At 44.5% G+C, this 21,226-nt stretch overlaps 1 protein-coding gene across 3 annotated transcripts in view; it reads right to left on the bottom strand.

The window, feature by feature from the left end:
* Positions 1-323: 323 nt before the first annotated feature.
* The window catches only part of NEGR1 (neuronal growth regulator 1), a 260,822-nt gene continuing 239,919 nt past the window's right edge, over positions 324-21,226 (bottom strand). For 2 of the 3 annotated variants that reach the window (XM_068690070.1, XM_068690074.1), the window contains one exon: positions 324-21,137. The gene's annotated coding sequence lies outside the window, so the exon portion shown is untranslated. The remainder of the gene's footprint in view (positions 21,138-21,226) is intronic. The other variant, XM_068690071.1, reaches the window with a different exon arrangement.

The following is a 21,226-nucleotide window of genomic DNA, read 5'->3' as shown; positions in this document are numbered from 1 at the left end:
CCAAACAGACATTCTAGACAGGTGATGCATCCTTTGATTGCGGATGTTTTTGAAAGGAGCTTAGTTACCATATATGTTAATAAAATAAAGGTGTCTCATCATCCTTTTGCTTTTCCGGCATGGGCATTTTTGTGGTTTTACATTTGGATATAGCTGACTCATGCTTCTAGAATTCCAGATGTAACTTTTTAGCTTTTATCTTCCCGTAAAGAAAAAAAAAATAGGTAAGAGGAAAAGCATCTTGGCTTAAATGCCACCATCACTAACCACATTCTTGAGAAATAAATGTGCATTATCCCTTTTTTAAAAAAGTAACAGTTAAGAACAATACAGCCAAAATGTTTTATTTGGGCAATACAAATACAATCAAATCAAAAATATCACAGATTTTCGTACATTAGTAAGAAGTTACTGTACACTTGAACAGTTGCCATTTTTACAGCTAACAAAGCTTACCTTTATTAAAATGTATTTTCCTCTCACATAAAATATACACTTTTCACTGACGTATTTTACATCATACACCTCTCTGGGATAAGAAACATTTCACAAACAATGCACAACAGAGGCCATCTTCTCTAAACCCATACAAAATATTACATAGAAGCGGGAAACACTGGTATATCCTACTAGGCTGCAGCCCTCAAATGTCATAGTCTGTTGCTACTAAAAATACTACATGCATCATAAAATGCTGTACATCGTTTAAAGTTTGGACTTGTCAGATTTGATCATAGTTCCACACGGTGCTTTATTGTAAGTGCTAAACATCAATGTTGTATTAATGGCACACTGACTCTTCCTTTGCGTTCATATGTGCAATTAAAACACCCTCGAACAATGTTCCTAATGCCAGAGCAAACGCAAATGATTCTGCAATATAACACCAAGGCTGATTGCTAGATACCCTGCGTGCCTTGCAGACACGCAGTCTGCTTGCTCCCTGTTCTGACAGCACAATAAACATCTGAAATGAAATCCTTGATCCAGTGAAATAAATGGAATTCTTGCCATTGACTTCACTGGAACCAGATTTTAACCCTGCAGTGGTGTTATATTTCCCTTACAATTAGTACAATATAAAAGGAGGAAAAAAAGTTCCGTGAAGAAAGGTTCCAGCCATGCTGCAACACAGAGATCACTGGCAGCAAGCATCTCTATAATGTCAGGTTTCCATAAGAGCTTCCCCGGGGACTACCAAGAACCGTTTATTCCTTTATAAACATTTTCTGATTTAATTTGGAGAACAGATGCAGGAAATAAATATATTCTTCCCTGTAGGCTGTTGCTGAGATTTGGAAAGAATTGGGGACTCTGTTGACTCCAGGTTAAACTCATTAAAAAACAAAAACCAAAACAGAGAAACAAACCAAAAAACAGAAAATGTCACTGTATTTTAATCCTGGGAGAAGTTCTGCTGTTCACCTAACCAAGTCTTTTCTGATGGCCTATGGCAAAATGATTTTCTTCCTACTCATTGTACAGTAGTAAGGTCACAAGGAAGTTACCGAGTGGCTTTGGAAAAACATTTCTCTAAGTTTTGAAGAGTCTCTTTCTTTCACTGCAAATATCAAGATCAGCCCGGCTATGCAGATGGATCCATTATCACAGCAGCATCGCTCGCGTGACGTTGGCTCTCCCTCGGCTCGCATCCCCTGCCCAGGGCCGCCCCTGGGTGCTGAGCCCCGGGCTGCTGCGGGGGCCGGGCACAGGTGCTGGGTGCCCCCAGTATGTGCAGCCCCCACGGCTGGGACCCCCGGGCACCTCTCAGACACCAGCATCTCTGTCTGCTCGGGCTGTCACCCCTCGCCTGGGCTCCACACATAAACGTCCTGCCTGCTGCCGCTCCTTGCTGCTGAGGGGTCCCCTGCTGGGGCTTCTTGGGCTACCTTTGGAGTAGGGATTGCTTCTCCAAAAAAATCCTTCAATCCTCGTAAATAAGGCATCCGTTTAATTTAGTTACTGTAAACCGCTTTTTAAAAACTAAACCTCCACCCTTTCCTGTCATCTTGAGATGATTTGTTTAGAAACAAACAAAAAAGAGCAGTGTATAAATATATAGGTACAACCCCCAGCCTGACTCTAGAATAAAATACAATCCTCAAAAGAAGGAACGTGAACACAGGGAAAAGTAACTCAACCATCTCCCGTTACCCAGGCATTCGCTGTCCCGGGATGGCTTTGTCTCCTCTGTGGCCAGCGGCCCCGCAGGCACAGGGGCTGTGATGTCCCCGAGCCACGCGGTGCCTCGCGGTGCCAAGCCACGGGGACACGGCACAGCTGGGGAGAGGGAGGGAGGGAGAAAGAGAGATCCCCACGGAGCCCAGCACTGCACAGGCACTTGGCCAGGCTGAGGTGTGTGTGCAGCAGGAATTGGTTTTTATTTTTTATTTATTTTTATTTTTTATGTTGGGTCTGGTTTTTGAGAAATGCACTGACCTGACTGGGGCTTAAGCCAATATATTCAGTTGGGCTTCACTCCATCAACCCCTACAGGAGCTCTAGAAAAGTGCTTTCTGTGCTGCTGATTGATGATGTTTAAGCAGAATTTGATGCAGTTGGATTCACACTAGGCACGGGAATGTTTTTTTGTGGCAGTGCAAGGGTGACCAGTGTACTGTGATGAATTATTTTTCCTTGGATTCACTTGGCTTATGCTGTTATCAGCTATAAGCAAGCTGGAAAACAAACAAATACAATATCTGATCTTTTGACACGGATGCTGTACATTGACTCACAGCAGAAATTTCATCAGCAGAAGACAGATAAAGGTGTGATGGGTATCATCCATAATGCGAAATCCGGCTCTGACATGATGCGAGTGGCACATTATACTGAAGCATTTCAAGTTGCTCTCAGCATTATTCTTAGATTTACTCTGGAATTTATGCAACAATTTACTTGTGAGAAAGCTGCCTAGGCACAAATATGGGCAGAAGTTTTTTCTTTTATCTATATGATATCATAGTTGTTCTGGAATAAAATAGAGCATTATTTGCTGACATTTGCTAATACCTCAGCTAAAAGTTCACAGTTCTGAAATTCATCAAGAGTAGATTGTCATGACAGATTTTTGTTCGGTCTGATTACTGATAATATTAGAAGAAATTTACCTAACCTAAACGAAGCTGAGGTTTGGGGCAGTATAGAGAAATAATGGTTTCTTTTACACTTAAGGTGTGTGTGGAGGATAACTTTAATGCATGTAATTATCTCTGTGGTTTTTTAAATTCATGTCTTGAGTCTGAGTCCATGAGCATGCAGTGCACCCTTCCTTTCTTTGGATTACTAGTATGTATTTCATTCAATGAGGTCGATTGTAGGAAACATTTTGTAATTGCTTAGTATTAGCCTGTCTCTTTTACTATGCACCTAAATGAGATTCAGACACCTCAGTGCATAGGCAGAATTTCATTCTTTTACATGTTTTAATGTCATTGTTCTTCCTCACTTTCTGTAGAGTGGAAATGAGATGGGAAGCCCAACATTTACCATGAATGCACGATGGAGATTCATCTGTAAATACACTAGGCCTAATTCCACTTCCTGCAATACTGATCCCAGCAAGGTTTGCTTCACTTAAACCACGAAGGTTCCAGCACTGCAAAGCTGAAGCTGCAGCAGAGCACAGCGTGTATTGCAAGTCCCTTGTACATGTGCATGGCTCCTCTGTACATGCAAACGTGGTTAGAGAGCAGCTCTGCAAAGCAACCCAGCTGGGATCAGGAATATGCTGCCAGGTAAAAAGTCCTGCTGCACAAAAGCACATACCTCGCTCAAAGGTGGCAGAATTTGTCATGGAGATGCCAGCACTGGCACAACAAAGGGAAAATCTGCTTTTGCATGGAAAATCTAGAGATTATGTACAGTATTTATAGATCTACAGGAAGAGCTCTACTGATAGAGTAACCTGGTGGTGTTCTCTATCACACCTCTGCCATATGGTCTGTGAGTCAAAATCCCAAAAGTTAGAGCTTTTCTTTTGGTCTTACGATAAAGAGATTTGTGCTTCCATTTTGATTTTGCACTTACTTTAATAAGGTCTTTTTTTTTTTTTTAATTGTGGGTCATCAGCTATAACATCACACATTACACCTGGCAGGTTCCATTTAAAATACTCTTTTTGAAAGAATAGTTTTTATATTTGCAAAATAACACTGAAGTTCCAGTAACTTATCGTGTAATAAAAGCTATATTGGTCTTTTGCAAAAAGACTTTTTAGCATTTAAGATATTAACATTAATGGAAAAGCATCTGTTTTCATTTGTCACCTGTATACAAAATGGATGCCCCTCTCAGGGGCAGCCTCCAGCTCTCCCCATGCCGTGTTCCTTCCACAGGTTTTTTCATTTTTTTAGGCTCATCTTAATAAGCACTATTTCAATTCTCACTTCCTCGGGTTTGTCCAGCTGGGGCTCTCACAGGCTGTGCCACACGAGCACGAGAGCTGAGGACCAACCCCGCAGCCCCTCTCAGGGGTACAGGGAGCACCCGTCCATGCGAGTCCCGAGCGGGGACATGGCACTGCTGCTGGTCGTGCTATGAGGGGAGACGTGCCTGGGAGCGGTGCTGCACTCCACCCACCCTTTCGTCTTCCATTATTTGCAGGGAAGTCATCACATTACCAAGCAGAAATCATTCGCTAGCATTAATCTGATTTACGTAGGTGAAGTATTGTACAAATGTTTACTGTAACTGCTCGCAGTTGACACAGGAGCTTTATGTTCGGAACGGATGAATAATGCCAGGCTTTCCCTTCAGGCTCCTTAATGCTTTTTTGACCTTATTTGCTTTTAAGTAGCTTTGCCATCAAAAGCTGTAATTCTGCTGAGTGATTTCCCAAATGCAAGAGGAGTCCTACTGAGCAGCACTTGCCAAATCTCACAGTGTGCAGCATCACTCTGCATGCAGGTTTTACTAGCGAGTGATTGCATTCTGCAGCCCAGCTAGTACCGCCTGGTAATTAAACACCAAACTCGGGCAGTGTAAAGGTCAAACGTGTCAAACCTGCCAAAACAAAGGCCACGTGTGCGTGGGACTCGGGAGATTGAGGATCAAAGTCAGCATATATGAGATATCCATTCATTAGGTTAAAAATTAAGACTTGCCATGGTAAGCAAATTATTTATCGTAGATATACTACATGAGAACATATTTAAATGATGAAGCTGCTGCACATGGCTTAAAAAGGGGTTTAGCTTTGTAACCTGTGTCAATTCTTATATCAACTGTATTAATTTTCTGAAAGAGGCATTAACAACAGAAAGTAATTTTGCTCATAAATTTACTTTGATCTTGTTTACAGAACTGTGTAATCAAAAGCTGGTGCTTGATAGCTAAGATTGGGTTTTATCTGTCAAGCTTTTTAAAGCTATTAAATGCTAACAGAAAGATTCAGCTTTGAACGTCGAGTTCGTACCCTAACTTTTTATGCAGACCAGTTTAACAGATACGACAACATCTTGGGCCCAGGGTATAATACAAAATAGACCATACTGTGATACATGAGACCTGCTCTGTAAGAAAAAATAATAAGTACATTATGGTAGATTTATTGCATCCATGGGTGTTCCTAATTCATTCCTCTCCTCCTAGAAATGAGCTTTGAGCTACCCCTTATGGAACTCATCCTATCTGCTGTATGTTTTTCACAGTTAGAAATAATGCAGACCCTTTAATAATTTGCTATTCCAGTTTTAATTGGAAAAGTCTGAGATGGTTGTTGCTTCACTGCTTTCTAACATAGCCTGCCCCTGGTTCACAGAGGTCAAACCAAACTGCAATAGCGTAGCTGGATTGACATCGTATTTAAATCTGGTGTTGCACTGTAATTGATTTTGCACCGCACACAGAGTGTCAATTAAATACAGTATGGAAATATTAAATGGATATACTTGAGCCTCCTGTTAATACAACTATTTTCTCCCAGCTTTGTCCTTACAGAATGAAGCCATGCATGTTCAGCTGAGGCTCCTGCAGGCACCAATATGATATTCCTGGAGAGAGACCACCCTGTGCAGAGGTCCCATTGACACAAGGTCCCTGGTCCAATTGACACAAAGTGTCCAGATTTTGTTGAAGAAAAATTGAGAAACAACCATTTTGCAAAACTCTATTTGATGATGTTAAATGTATTATTATTAATAATAATAATATGGTACAGGATTGAATTAGCCAAATTACCCTACCTGGTGACTTGTGCAATGTCAACGAGAGTGGGGGCATTTTTGGAGCTAGATCGTTATCTGTATTTATCAAAGTAGAGACAGAAGTAGAGCAACAACATTATTTGAATTGCTGTGGTTATGAAGAAATATAAAAATGATAACTGCTGAGTAAATGTTAAGAGACAACATTGTCTACTGGTGACAGCAAAAGGGTAGTATCCATTAAGAAGAAAAAAAGAAATCAAATCCCTAAGAAAGCTATTTTCCCTCTTGTCATAATGACCAATACTGTTAACAGGGTTTCTAATGGATATTTTATACTCTTCCCTAGAAGTATGTTACTAATAAAAATCTTACTTTATTATATTTTATGTATTTATTTTCAGCATGTAAAATGTTGCAGGCATTCTGTCTGCTGAAACAGGCTGGTAATTGTGCTCTAAAAGCCTGGGTAAGCTGCTTCACAAAAGACACTGATGATAATTAGCAAACCAGCCCATCAGAGTTCAAACACTAAGTATTGACATTAGACTGAAAAGAGAGCTAATTCTGAAACAAATGAGAAAATTCAAGGCCATCGCAGGTTCACGTAATTCATTCGGTTCCTGTGACCAGCTGAGTCCATGGGCAGCGCTGCATCTCAGCTCCTCCTCCAAGAAGCACTCTAGAACATTTTGCAGATCTGCATTGCAGTTGCTTTATATTTCCAAATTCCACTAGTGAGGCATTCCTTTTTAGGTCTACCAGATTAGCATTTGCTTCATTTTCCTGACCAAGAGATATTAGAAAGACATGCAATTAAGTGTGGCATACTTTGTAAATAAAGTAAAAGTTTGTAATTAAGAGTAAGCACCCTTGAAATGGTCAGAATTATTTGGGCATTAGCCATGTTAGAACTGGTCCGGTGCAAAGATTTTATTTATTTATTTATTTATTTATTTTTAATAACACAACACTTTGAGCCTGGTCTTTATATTGCATAAAGCAACTCCAATGGCAGCTATTGAAGCTACAAATTGCTAATGGACATTTGGGGTCTCTGCAGCATTACAGGCAGAGTTCCACTTGAAAAAAAGGATGAAAAATAGTGTTTTATTCCCTGGGTTGTGCAAATTTCATCTATTTCACAGCACAGAGAGATCTGGTTTGGTCCCCCCATGACATCTTCACCTCTGTTTCTCCCCGTGGCTGTCAGAGTCCTCTCCGAGCCAGGACTGCCAGCCCCCACTCACTCCTCCTGTCTCCGTGCGTCCCAGGGGACATTCAGCAGCACCCTGCCCTCGTAGGGAGCACGCCGCCACAGCTCCTGAGGATGCCTCTCTGCTTTTCAGCCCAACCTCTGGGACTTGTGGGCTGCCCTAAGACATCTACAACCTGTTCTCATGATCTGTGGCACTGGGTAGGCATGAGAGAGCCCCAAGGAAGCGCTGTGAGCAAAAATTGCAGTAAATTACCAGCACAGAACATCTCCTCTCCCTTCTTGTTTTTAGGGTCAGGACATATATATATATATATTTTTTTTTTTTCTAGATAGATAAAGGTTTTAAACAAAATCTGTATTTTAAGTCATGGTCCTCACTTGGCAACCACTGAGCATATTATATATATATGTATGTTTTCAGATCAAATTATTTATGCAGCAGAATTCTTATATTTATTCCAATTTCACTGTTCAGCACTCAGCACAAAGCCAGAACTGATTTGTAGTTTGTAGTAGATCACCTTAAATACCCATTTACATTACTTGTCAAGAAGTGCTTTGATTTTCCTAATCTAGTTATAGCTCTAAAATATGTAGTATCGTTCAGACATTATTGTCACATTGTCTTTTTAATACTGAGCCCTGTGTTGCAGGACTTATTTATTCTTTTAAGTTGTCTTATGCAATGGTAATGTACTAAGCCTTTTGCTCCGGATCACTAAGGAAAATGCATCTGTGAAAAACAGACAACCCAGAAGCAAGGCATTAATTCAGGGCACTGCTGTTTACTGCTCTTTAAAATCCTTGCTGTATTAGGAGAGTAATTAAAACATCAGCTAGATGCACTGGTACCTGGGGCATTTGTACTCAAGGCATCAATACAACATGGTATCCCTAGGTTTACAGATTGCTGCAATGTAAAACAGAAGAGAAAAAAAATCTAAAGTGTATCAGAGAGACGGAATAAGCAATAGTTACGGGCTCTCAAAGATGAGGCAATGCTTCTTGAAAGTGAGGGGCACATCACCCCAGGTCTGCACTGCAGCACCCTGCCAGGTTGTGCCATGCATCACGGGGCTGGGCGCTGCAGAAACCACAGAAACATTTGGCTATACCAAGCTAATACTGCTCACATTTTATTTCTTGTCGAACTGCACCTGATTGTTCGGAATACACATACTCCCAGTTCAGTGCATTATACATTTTAATTGAAAAGCCTGACTCTGTAATGAGGAACAATCTATTTTACATCCGCTGATCTAAGAGAAGTGAATAAACAATCAAGCTGATCAGCCCGTGGCATGTTTAGTACGGCTGCCAGTCCCGTGCTCGGCATTCTGCAGGCTGGTAGCACATGGTAGTGCTGGAAGAGCTGATCTCAGCTCTGCTAAGGCTCTTGTTACCTCGCTGTTGGCTGATGCCTGCCAGTGGGAGCACAGCCGGACAGGTCCCTGAGGCAGGCAGTGGCCAGCGGCAAGCCAGGAGCGCTGCAGCTGAGACCCCAGGGCACCGGGTGCCCCGTTCCCACAGGGAGTCTGCTGCCTTTCCCTAGCCCGGCCCCTATAGCTGTTGCTGAATCCAATAAAAGCTTCACACACAAAGTCTTTACAGCTACTATGCACTTTGTCTGCCAGATGATTCACGTCATTGCAATCACTTTTTTGTCCAGTGGCCCAACACTGAGCACCAGCATAAAACCAACCACCCGAATACCATCAGGCACAGAGGCTGCCATTGATTTTAAGGTGTTCTTGAGACAGAAGTGCTGCTGAGGTCTGAGCTGCTTTAAATTCTAAGGATCTGCAGAAATTTAAATTCCACCTGTTTTGTACCTCACCTAGGTTTTCATCAGAAGTCGAAGTGTAATGTGCTACATAATTCTGGCACCAGCTGAGCAGCCAGCTGTGGCTGAGTCCATTTAGAAAAGAATACATCCTTTACAGATGAGGACTGATGCTACCGTAGTCCTGATGGGTGTACTGTATTTAGGACTGAATTGATACTACTATGAATACTTTTTTTCATGCAGATCATTTCAGTGCCAGTACCAAGCAACGCGCTGCAGAAAAACACCAGTTCTTAAACTCACACATATCAGATTATTTCAATATATTATTCATATCACCTTTGTATTCTACCACATTTTAAAAATGTGTTTATAGGCAAGTGCTCATAGAATGTATTAGCATTTGACCAGAATAGGGTATTTAATTCAGCATGCAAGCATTGACAATGAAGCACATATTATCCCACCTACACGGCATTTACTGTCATTATAGTCGCCTACATATATTAAGTTATTTTGTTGATGATTATGGATGAATACTAGCAAAAGAACTTTGTGCAAAATAAAACCCAGGTTGCCCACCATCTGAGAACAAAGGAGAAAAGGGCATAAACAAATGGCTCGGCTTGAAAATGATAAACTCATTGTTTTGAAACTATCTTGGGAAAATTAAGGATCATATTCAGTCGTCTTTTACTTGCAGCACTGTGGCATAAACCTGATGCCTTCAAGGTTTTGCTCTGATTAGATTTCTGCTCTTGACTCTTGCTAAACACAAAAGGCAGCACTGTGAGCACCAGGCAAGGCTTCACTGGAGCAAAGGGAGAGAGAGACCAAGGGAGAGTGTGATGCGGTTTCCAATCTGTGTCATTTTCTTGACCAAGTCAGTAGGCCAAAAGATCGTGTAATTTTTCATTGCTGCTGCCTTCATCAGACAGCTGATTTATTGCCATAATGGTGCAGACCTGCATGAAGGATGAATTAATTCCCCACAATATGTAAATGTTGTATCTGGTATCATAGTCATTTTTATCCCGTGTGCAGTGATATGCATTTTCATAGTGCTGTGCAAATTAATGATTTTGTTGACATTCATGTAACTTGTGTCACTATATTAGAGCCAAGGCTCTCTGGTGGTGTCACTGGTGACAAACTGGGAACAGACTGGAAGATTCACCACCAGCCTGATGGGTCCCTGTTTTAACTTGTTCTTTTGTGATGCTCTCCATCAATTACTCTTTACATAGTTGACCCAGTGATAAGGCCTACAGACCTATATCCATACTAGAGACTGGCCCTTGTGTTTAACCCTTGTTTTGCAACTGCATATTGCCAGGGAACTCCTGTGCACTCCGCTAGGTCTGCACTTGACACCAGAACACCTCTGAGATGTTCTAAGAGGTGCTGGGGACAAAAAAAGACTGGATTGCTTCTCCTAACTGAGTTTGAGCTTGTCGCTGTATCTCACTGCTCATCTGTGATGCCGGGGCTCGGGGACGGTGTACGAAATGTGTGTGCCTTGTAGCTGGTGCCGAGGACATCCGAAGGCCGAGCAGAGGGAGGCAGGGAGGCCTCCCCTCCCCAGGGTAGAGCTGGGGCACCACACGGGGTCAAGGTGCTGTGAGCACCGGCAGGCAGACACTGGGGCAGGAGACCAGGCCCTGGGAGCACAACCCGCGGCCTAGCACAGCCCCCACGGCCCCGCTGCACCGAAAGGCTCGAGGCGAGGGCATGAGGTCCCAGCAGGGACGGTCCTATCTCCCTCAGCAGATCCTTTTGCATCCTAAAGGGTGGTTTTAGAAGCTATTCTGGCATATTTGATGACTAATTTCTCCGTTCAGTTGACATTTGTCACATCTGCAGGGAAATAGCCCTGCCCAGTCTGCCAGGCCTCCCCGAAGTCAAGCATAGAAGCGAGCAGGGGCCGCCAGGCTGCCTCGCTCGGCTTCAGGGCAAAGCGATGCAAAGCAAAGACATAGCCAAAATGAAACAATGCCCCATGCCAAGACTTAAACGCACCTCCTACAAGAACTTGTGCAACCCAGCAGCAGATCTGGTGAACTTGGATTGCCCAAGCTCGGGTTTTGGACATGCTGAGGACCCTTTCCATAGATACGCAGGGGCAAACCAATTTACCCACTGTAAATGACCACTGTTGATTCTGGTGACAGGAAGGAACAGGTTTTGAAGGCCACGATATACATCAGTAATACAATAAGAAGAGATTTTACAGGAAAAAAAAAAAGAAAAAAAAAAAAAGAAAAAAGAGTTTGTTTTTCCACTGCTGTAACTGGATGATTAAATCACCTAAGGGTCTTGCTATGTGATTCTTGCTTTTTAGATAAAAATGCCAAGCAATCTACACTGGTTTAGGTTGAAGTATAAGCTTTACATGGTATTAAATTTATAGATCAGGATTTCTTTGAAGGCTAGCTGACTGGTCATTTTGACCTTATCTAAAAGACATTAGATCAAACTAAACAGAAGCTAATACAACCAGCTGATAGCCAGAAGATCATTAGCAGAGCGTGTATGCCTTGATTTTCACTCTAATTGCTGCTCTGACTGTGTGAGGAGGAGGCTACGTGGCACTGCATCTCCCGCCGGGGCGGCTCCTTATCTCGGGCAATTTTTGGAGTACATGTTCTGTGCCGGCTGATCGCATCGGAAAAGCCAAAGGATTGTGGAGCCGAGCGCTTAGTGAAAGGAGACACATGCCCGTGCAGATGAAGTGCTGAGATCTGTGCCTGTAGCAGCCCACTTCAACAGAACGTGCTGAGAGATTTGTTCAGAAACAAGCAAACAGATCTTGCCAGCACGATTGTGTTGCCTTCTATAGAATAATGCTGCCTGGATACCGTTCTGGCAAGCCATGAATCTCTTTGTGATTTCTGATTACACTGTAAATCTCCTTTCTCATCTGTCATAAAGATTGATTTTTCCTTTATTGTTTTGTCAGTATATGGTTTTATCTCTTCAAGCCCCTTCTCTTCCCCTCCATCCATAACCTGACATTTTGCTGGGAGTGAGTGTTGTTCCACTATCGTACCGCGCGGCGCTCTCCAAACGAGTCGTGCAAATTAGCAGCCACCATAACGAGTCACTGCCCGCGGTGCCCAGCACAGTGTGACCTGCAGCCTGCTGCCCGTCGTGGGCCTGCTCACCATGGGTGCTCCTCGCCCTGCTCCTGGAGGCTTGAGTGTGCAGCGGCAGCAGGAGCACCAGGGCAAAGGGCTGTGGCTGTGGCCAGGTCCCAAGGGTGCTGCTTTGACTATGTCAAATTACCACCTGTACCACTGAATCTACTGGTTTTCCTCTGCCCATTACTGCAGGGTGATGTTCTACAGGGGGGTGGCATTTAGACCCATCCAGTGAATGAATCCACCAACTTTCTCTATTCCATCCACAGTGAATTCTACTTGATTTCCACAGATGCAAGAGACTTCGATGAAAAGATCACCTTTTTCTGTGGATGTAGGATGAGCAGAGGCGGAACACAGTGTTCATAAGCCGTGGCGCAGTCTCTGCTACGAGTGCTGCTAATTGTACTATCAGTTATGCAGCTCTAAGCAGAGGCACAATCACTCAGTCCACAGCCTTAGCACACAGCGTACGAGCTGGCTGCTTGTGATGGCACCTGGAGGACTTCTGGCCACGTGCAGGTTGTGCTGTAAATCACTGGCCTTGTTTGCTATGCTCAAATTCTCTGAGAGAGCTAAAAATTTGGCATACCATTGATTTAAAGCAACTTTCCGTTTATAAAAATGCATGTGGGACGCAGACATTAGAATAATAAATTCTGATGCTTTAAATCTCTATGAACCATTTTATAACTAGAGCTATTTCACAGCCCTGGGATCTCAGGTGAAGGAAGAAAAAAATGCCCTGTGCCTGGGCATCCAGCTCAGCTGGGCAAGTGAGCCTGAGCAAGCACTGGGTTAATGCGTTAGCTGATCCGAAACCTACCCAGGGTGACAGCCAGCTGCTGCACGCAGGATTTGCTCGGGATGAGTGGAGGAGAACAAGCCCTTCCCACCCACTGCGGTGTCCCCACACCAGCAGCACCCTTCCGCGCGGGGACAGCCACCAAGCAGCTTTTTTTTTTTTTTTTCCACCTTATTTTTTTTCCATTACAGTAAGTACTGGGCCAGCTCCTGTGTGGATGTGGACCTCTCCCCCAGTTTTATATGCATATTGGAGCAGATGTTAGAAGTGTTAGTGGAGAGGCATGCTGCAAAAGGCTTTATGATGGTGGGACACGGAGCAGTCCAGCTGGGGGAATTTTGGCAGACACTAGCAGGAGGCCCACCTGTGCCTGCCCCTCCCTGACTTTATGGGTAATGAGGAAAGACCTGCTTGCAGAGATACACAAACCCAATCAATCCACCTTTGGTTTACTTTGCTTCCAGCCTCATTCTTATTCCTAGTAAATCCAAGCCTCTTCCATAGCAAACCCATCGCGCACCTTTCTGTGCCTCAGCGCATCCACCACAGCCCCCTGGAAGGTCACAGCTGTGGTCACATTTTTTTTAGGCAGCTCCTCATTTTCTTAATATGAGAGATTTCTAAAGTTAATTATGAAATTTCTAGTATTAAATATTCAGGAACACTTATTTTTGAATACCTCAGGTTTAATTTAGTTTCTCTGAAATTTTAATATCTTGCTTTAATATTTAATGTTGCCCTGACACGAGTATAGAAATTTAAAGTCTATTCTTTGAATGAAACAAATCTTGGATTTTTATATGGAAGAGGATGAGATGGGGAGGTAAGGGAAGGGTCTGTCTTACATGGATACACTTCTCTTTTCTTTTTTCCTAACAGCCATTGCAATATTTCCAAATAAATTTCTTTTTGCACTAGTGCTTTAATGTAGACTCAGGTATGCAAAACATTTTCCTTTCTTCCCTGCTAATTATCAAAGACTGCAGCCTTTCAAAAGCTGGCAGCCTATTTTGGCTCTTCCGTGCTGCTCACCTATCAGGCAGTACCCGACCTGCGCCGTGTTTTGCACCATTTGCAGCTAGGTCTGCTGCTGGGTTTTTGCCAGGGCTGCATGGCATGCAGGAGGCATGCGGGTCTGGGCAGCAAAGCAGGCAGCAGCCTGCACAGTCCGGATGCTTTGTGGGTGGCACTGGCCGCGTTGTCCTTGCACGCTGCATTTACTGGTTTGGGACCAAGCAGGTTGGTGCTGCAAGCACCAGGTAGCTGGCAAGGGGGGCGAGTGCTGGGGCATGGCTGTGTGTGTGTGTGTGTGTGTACGTGGGGGGCACTGCAGGCTTACTCGGTTCATATGTCAAAGCTAAAGGAGCTAAAGGCTTTCTTAGTTATTAAAATCTGACTCAACTCTTTCATGTGTTTTACAGCAGATTACCTTCAAAAGGGAAGCATTACTTTTTTTTTCTTTCTTTTTTTTTTTTTTTTTCCAGGTTAGCTGCCTAATTAGCAGGCACCATTAATTTGTGAGCTGCATTCAAAGTGAAATGAGTAATAAAACCTTTGTGAAATTTTCTAAGAATCTGCGTTAGAGTCAAGATGTATAAAAGCTCTTGGAAAAAAAATCACAACCTGACGTGGTTTAGTGCTTAAAAGATATAGGCAAGCCTGTAGCTGGGTGAAAACTGAACTTGTCTTGGAAGAAAAGGCTTCTTTTTCTGGACAGAGTGTGAGACTTGCATAGAGGATTTTGCTGCTGTGTTGTTCAGAAGGCATGGGAAAAACATCAGCTAAAGGTGAACGAGCCAAGTTGCTAGGTGCTGAGTGTCAAAGAGCAAGAAAATATGTGTGAACATGCAAAATAGCAGCAGGATTATTATCACAAAGGCTCTCTGTGGAAAAGAACAGGATATAATGGGGCTGATTTTGAAAAGCAGTTTTGTCCAGTTCTGTGCCTGCAATTTTATATGAACTCATAATGCTGATGCATCTTTATGGCCACATTTTATGCACTTAGGTGATCACCTACCCAGCTTTTACTGCCAATCAGCGAGGTTTCCATGGGCCAGATATCAGTACCATTATTCACAGAGTGTAATAGCATGCACAAGTAGGCTCACCAAGTTAACCGGACTTTGTGCAAGTACGACTTGCACGGATGAGGATGTCAAACCTGCTGCAAGCCTCTGTCTATGCTGCGTAATTATTTGTGACAACTAGGTATTATTTTCAGATCTGAGGACACAAAATCAGCTAAAGCCATTTTAAATCCCTGGTAAACAACTGCACACACACACAATGCATGTGGCTTCTTGCAACCAGTTCTCAGCATCAGCAATAGATGATAAGCATCTCTCTGGCCACACATTTACCAGGGAAGCTCGAAGAAACATTGACAGGACTGCTTTGACTGCTTTGCGTGCCATCGGCACCTATTTCAGCCCAGACTAAGCACAACACACCCAAGAGATCTGCTCTCTGACTTTTGGGTCCAGGTCTGTGTCAGGCTGGATAACAGGGTGTGGGCATGAGCATCTCTAAGGCCTCACTTCCCACAGTGGGAAAGTGCTCCTCTGGGATTGGGAAGGACATCACACAGTGCCTGGAGACACTCATTCTGCAGCTTTTAGGACTCTGAATCTTAGTTTCTGAGAAGTTCTTCAAAAGTGAACTCCAAACCCTTCAAACAGCAACCTCCTGCAGCTGATTCAGAGAGGAGATCAGCTGCACCCAGGGTACCCTGGCAGGAGCGAAGCTGGCTCCTGGGATTCACTGCTTGCCCTGGCCCAAAGCCCTCTCCTTTATGCTTGGTTTTGCTCCCTTCACTTTTTCACTGTAGCCTTTTATGTCCTGCTCTAAACAGCACCTTGAGGATCAGAATAAAATTATTCTCTGTGTAGCATGAAGAGCTGAGTGATCTCGTTTCTGAGATGACCCAAGAGAGGTGCAACGAGACCAAGCTGGAGCATGGAGCAGCGTGGTGCCAGGAGATGGCAGGAAGCTCGGAGCTGCTGCCCACTGCTTGAAGAAAAGATGCCAGATGCAATGATTTATTTAACTAATTGCTATTTAATGTGTGTGTGTGTGTGTGTGTGTGTGGTTATTTTGCGGGGACACGCATTCAGTATGACTAACCGGGTGTTTTCTGGAAGCAACCCACTGACGGGAGGGGAAAGGGGCAGCTGAAGGAGCAGCTGTGTGCTGGCTGTGCACAGCAGGGTGCTCCCGTACAGACAGGCTGCAGGTGGGATAACGGCGAACTTGGCTTTGGGAGCATGGAAAAAGGGATCCAATGAAAGTGAGCTGACTTCTGTTCTTGCTCCCATGTCAACTTTGCTAAGACAATCTTGGTTCAGGATTTGTCCCTGTGAAAAGACACCTCTATTGGCGAGTCAAGCCAGGTGAATCAGAAACAATTTGAGGCTTGAAGAAGTTAAAAAAGTGAAGGCTGCCATGGTGTGATGATGGAAATTCATTAGCTCCTGGCTGAATAAGTACCTACGATTCTCTTTTAATGTAAGAGCTCTGCCAGCTTGCAAAGGAGCAGATGTGCGCACAAGATGGATAGTTTCAAATAGTCAAAATACAGTTTTTTTTCTTTAGTGATTATCTTTTTTCATCTCAAATAAATCCAGATTGTGCATAGTCTGGAAAACAAAACAACAATATTTGGAGAGAGGGAGTGTTTATTTAACAGGTGGCTTATTTAGCAAATGGTTTACTCTTATAAAAATAATATTCCTGTAGTATTCTGCAGCAGTGATTCAGAACATATGAGAGCGGTGAGGCATTTTTTTGGGTTATTACTTTATGTGGGTTTGGGTTGTTTTAATTAAGAACATCTGCGGGAGCGCTTTGCTAAGTGCATTTGCATATCTGCTGCAGATTCAGGGCTGGGAGCTGCCCCCTCCTTGGAGCAGCGCAGGAGGTGACAGCAGGCGCCTGTGGGCTGGGACAGCGCTGCTGGGTGAGCCTCCCAGCGCCAGGGGGTTAAGCAGACAAATCCATCACAGAGATTGCCAGGGGACCACGACAGCCACCCTTAGGCACAGTCCTGACGTTGGGATGCTATTGCCGACAAGCAGCAGCTGGTCCTAGGGGGAAAAAGAAGGAAGGGGCTGGCGCTGAGCTGCGTGCTGGCTGCCAGCCCCCTGCCCACCTGCCTGGGGCACCAACCTGGGCCGGGCTGAGCCATCCTTGCCTAAGCACGGCACCGCTCCTTGCTCCTCAGTCACCCACTCTCAAACCTGTCAGTTCTGGCAAGGGGTTTGGTTTTCTGGAGGAAAGTGCATGGCCCCTGCAAAGAGCACTCTGCACAAGCCAGGGCTGTGGCTGGGGAGAACAGCCTGCGGGGTCAGGGGCTTCGCCTTCAGCCCCTGGCACGGACCCCATAAGGGGTCTGCCTTGGTGAAGGAGGAGGTGCCATCGCATGGAGGAGTGGAAACATGTTCTGCTATGGAATAAATATATATACCTTATACCTCTTCTAAACTGGGCATGATGGCTGTGCTGCAACTTGAGCTATTTTAATAATACTCTGTTGAAAAGTAAATGATAATTACACACAGATTTGGCTCACTGCCTCCAGGAGACTTGGCTTTTGTTTTAAAATGGTGCCTCTCTGCCTTCTACAAATGCAAACCATGGGGTGCTTTTTCTCCTATGCTTGTTTTGATCTTACTAACCCTTCCAAACACTGCCTGATGAGCGGCTGGGTGCTACTGAGCACCTCTGCACAGCCAGGGGGGGGTACATGGCCTCAGCCCCTCGGGGGGGAGGTCTTTGCCCCGTGCCCTCTGCCTGTGCTGGGGGAAGAAGGCAGGAGTTCTTCCCAAAGAACTTCTGATTTATTGCAACATTAAAGAACTTTTCACAAGTCACAGGTTTTGCTAATAGTGTGAGCATTACCTGTAGGCAAAATGCCTTAATAATCGAAATAATGAACACAATAGTTGAAAGCAATTATTAAGCTAACAGCCCACGACAGCTAGCTGTTGTGATTCACTTTAAGACTCCATCCCTGTATTTACCATTATTATTTGCCATTTACCACAATGGTGTCATGGGTGTTGGATGGGACAGGAATTAGAAATTAAGAACTTGTTTAGGCAGAGTTTTTTTTTTTTTGTGCCTGAACTGGCTGACCCCCTTGTTGTCATTGCTCATAGGCAATCCATGCTAATGCAGATTGTCTTAGATGAAGAGCCTAGCAGTCATAATTGCACATTTCACCATATGCTAAAATAATTACTTTTCACAACCATCAACTTGATGAAGAAACAAGGAAAAAATTGCATTTCAAGACCACAGTTTATCAGGAAAACAAACACATTTAGACAGTAAAGGACAAGTCCCGTGCTGTCCTTGCAGGGGTCTCAGCCGAGACCAGCAGAAGGCAGTGGACCCCAAAGCCTGCCTGTAGGACAAGCTGGGCAGCTAACACAACGGGCCCATGGGTCACACCTTGTCCCCTGCCAGCCCAGCGCCCCAAAGCTGCCCAGCAGGTGAGGAGTGCCTGCTGGAGCTGTGCCCGATCACAGCCAGCTCGCTGTGGGGCCAATGTCACCTCCAGGGGACCAGGCACAGTGCAGCAGGCACGGCAGGGATGCAGGGATATAATCTATATTTAGGTGAATGAATCTATATTTAGGTGAAAATAGCTCAGAGCCTAATCGCTTGGGAAGATTTCTACACCAAATGCCAGCAGACCCTCCTCCTCCTCCTCCTCCCCTGCCGAGGGGAAGCAGGCGCTTTCTGCAGCAGTGGGCCTGGTCTGTGACCTTCACGTGTTTAAACATTTCCGACGTATTTCAGTCAAAAACTCTCTACCCCTTTCTGTTCATTAACCTTTACCAGAGTGCTAATTCTGCATTCAAATCGCAGGTCAAAGCCCTCGGCCAAGGTTTTTCATTAGAGCCAGGCGCCTTCTGGCAGACCCTCTGGCGAGAGCCATCGCGAGGGCAGAGCTCTGCGGCCCCGCAGCCACCGCCGTGCTTCCCGAGGGCTGGGTGTGAAGTCTGGCCTGGGAGCAGCTGCTCGGGGAGCCGAGATGCTGGGGGTGATTAACTTTCCGAAATTAATTTAAAAAACGTACTCTCTTACATTATGGTCTGTTGCAGAAAGGTGCTTAAGGCACTGAAACCAAGGCTGAAACACTCATCCAGACTCCCGCGACAGAAGTGACACCCTGTCAAAGGGGTGGATGGAGACCTGGGCACTGCACCCCGCGCTGGTGCCAGCAGCAATTATGTGCCCAGCATAGGGAGTGGGGTTTGGCTGAGTCAGGTAACCACCACTGAGCTTTCGGCTTTGTGTGTTAAACCAGCCCTGTTAGAGAACACGGGGTGTTTCCTCGTCCCAGCCACCTGCCAAAAGCGAGGAGCTGAAAGGGCAGTGGCAGAAGGGAGGCATTGCCCTGCACCCCGTGCACGGCCGTGACAGCAGCTCTGGGAGTCAGATAATGCAGGAAAGAAGCCCTGATGGGATGAGGCACAGAGCAGCAGAGCAGCACACTGCTTGCACCTTTCCTTTAAAAAAGAGGAAACAACAACACATGGAAGGGCTTTTGGTGGTGGATGCCTCAGCAGTGCAGCGGGGCTGGGCTGGAAAGGGCAAAACACTTCGCTGATATGTTATTGTCACAACATTTAACTTTGCAGCCTTAGGAACTAAACCAGGCTTGGTGGGAAAGGTTTTTTAAGGATACCTGGAGGAATGTGGGATGGGACCATTGCTCTCTTTAATCGGGCTTGTTGCTCACCTACAACTAAAGCACACGGCTGTGTCTTCAGCTGCTTCAAAAGCTTGACTCGAACATCCCATAAAAATTGCCCCAAATTGTGCCTACGGGGAAGGGGCCATGTGCCAGGAGCACCACCAGGCGCTCTGTCCTTTTGATATCAATAAGCATGGGGTGATAAGGATACATGCACGTGCCCTGCCGAAAGTAATTAGAAATGATTCCGAGGACCTCAGGATCCCTAACACTAAATCCCTTTTGTATAGAAAATAGTGGCACATGGGATCTGTTTCTTTCCCAGCCCAAGCTCTCAGGCTTTGTAAAAGCCTGGGGGAAGTGAGTTTGCAGTAGCTTACTCTGAAGTTAACTTTTTTTTCTTATTGTAATAGATGTAAAAAGGTCAAAGTTAATGAAGAAAATAGTGAATTTGAAGTTCCGTGGAAGAACAACCCAGTGCTTTTAGCAATTCACTTAAATGAGAGAGAAAAACCAGTTCCTTTAACATTTTAAAGCTTTCGTAGCCTAATGAACCGTGCTACCTCCCGTAGCTTCTACAGAGCCGAAATTTCCGCGAGAAGCTGTCTCATTAGCATTGAGTGGGAGCAGCCTGCCCAGCTCGCTGCGGCTCCCCAGGACACTTCACCTCTCGCGCCCGCATGCCCCAATGGAGCACCGCTGCCCGAAGCGATGCGTCAGGAACGTTAAACACATCTAAATGACTACACCTTCAGACCCGAATTAATCTCCCTGTCGAAGAGAAAAGTGTACTTTCGTGTAAGGAGGAAAAAAAAAAAAAATGCGGGTTGGGGGAGGAGAGAAATGAGCCTGCCATCTCGCCATTAGACACATACCAGAAAACAAGGCTGCTGCTGCTAAATGACATCTTTAAGGTTTATTCTCACTTGTGGTTCACATTTAAGTTGCTGTCGCTGAGGTTAATGGGAGTTATGTGCTTATGACTGTAATGGTTTTGATAAGTGGAAAAGCTGATGTTATTGCACATAAATCGCATCATGTAATGTGCGAATTGTGTTTCGGTTTTGGCTGAAAAATAATAAAGAGAAGGATGGATGTGCATTAGGAGAGAAGAGATTTTGCCCTCTAGATACCAAATATAATATATATCATCATTACAAGCATTTTTTATCTGGCAGCATAAAAAAAAAAAAAAGGTTTGGAGGAATAATGAATACTTTCATATTTGGAAGATATGAGGGGAAATTCCTGTGGCCCTAGTGGCAGCAGCACGATGCCCACTCCCTCTCACCTTCCTCCAACTTTAAATTTTGGGAAATGTAATTTATTCTGCTAATGGGGGCTCAGGTTTACCTGGCAGCACAGCAGCCACAGAGGCTGTGCAGGGAGCTACGAGATGATGAAAGTGACCCTAAATGAAA

The sequence above is a fragment of the Anas acuta genome, chromosome 8 (genome assembly GCF_963932015.1).
Source record: "Anas acuta chromosome 8, bAnaAcu1.1, whole genome shotgun sequence".
NCBI lineage: Eukaryota > Metazoa > Chordata > Aves > Anseriformes > Anatidae > Anas > Anas acuta.
Note: the sequence above shows the minus strand (reverse complement) of the source record. Positions and strands in the feature narration are given on the sequence as shown.